Below are 1,367 nucleotides of genomic sequence, written 5' to 3' on the forward strand. Positions count from 1 at the left end.
TACTTCTTCCCCATTGGCCCAACGGGCAATGGCTACTTATGCGATTTTCTCTCTCTCAAGTTATAGATTATAAATATATATAATATATTTACATATAATATATGTATATATAATATATATAATATATGTATATATAATATATAGTTACATAATAATTTATAAGTATATACTAATACATAATTATATAAAATATAATAAATTTAAACTAATTTTTAGCATTTTTTATCAAAAAAAAAAGAAAAGAAAAAAATTGAAGCCCGACTCGGGCCCGGATTTCCGGGCCGGGCAGGGCCGGGCCGGCCCGGATGGACAGGCCTAACTACAAATATGAACGTGAAAGATGCAGAAGTTGTACATTAACACGCTACACCTCTTTGAAAACTTGAACATATATATTTTAATGGATAAAAATTATAATTCTAATCTTATATTTGATAATATGATTCATATGTATTGTAAAAGAGAATCTTTCATCTCTATGACTAACATCATTAGTTCATCCTTTTAGAACATTGTTCATGTAGAATGTTGTTCATGTAATATCTCTTATTTGATTAATAACAAACACTCATTTACTATTGATACGTTTGTGAGATGATACATTTTAGGCATAAATAGATACAAACAAGTTGATGTTCAAAACAATGTAAAAATCAACACGAGCATTGATTTCAGCATTTGAACCATCGACTGTCGAGAGGCACCATTCATGGTCAAGAAGCATCGTCGATGGTCAAACAAGTCATCGATGGACTATAGAAAAGAATCAGAGAAAATAGAAATAAAAAATTTGAACACCGATGGTCTAAAAAAATTTGAACCATCGACTATCGAGAGGCACCATTCATGGTCAAGAAGCATCGTCGATGGTCAAACAAGTCATCGATGGACTATAGAAAAGAATCGGAGAAAATAGAAATAAAAAATTTGACCATTGATGGTCTACAATCGACCATTGATGACCGCAACGACCATCGATGGACTACAGTTGATAGGGGAATAAATTGAATCCAAAGTTGCAAGCGTACAACTATCAAGTTATAGTATAAAAGATTGTCGAATCCTATGAGGAAGGTGTAGTTAGAGATAATCAAAATTAGTTCTTAAGTTTTGTGTGTGACAATTAGGAGTGATAAAAGTGGTTGTGGAGAGATAAAGAGAGTGGGTGTGATATTATGTAAATAAAAGCAAAACTAGATTGAGAGTGGAGAAAGAAAGATAAAGAAAATAAAGGAAAATAAAACCAAGAAACAAAAAGGAGGAAAATCAAGAAATAAGAGGAAAATCAAGAAAATAAAAGATGGAGGATTCAATTAGAGATATGAGGAATCTAGAATTGAATTCACTAGCTAATTTTATTTATAGAT

The sequence above is a fragment of the Asparagus officinalis genome, chromosome 4 (assembly GCF_001876935.1).
Source record: "Asparagus officinalis chromosome 4, Aspof.V1, whole genome shotgun sequence".
Taxonomy (NCBI): domain Eukaryota; kingdom Viridiplantae; phylum Streptophyta; class Magnoliopsida; order Asparagales; family Asparagaceae; genus Asparagus; species Asparagus officinalis.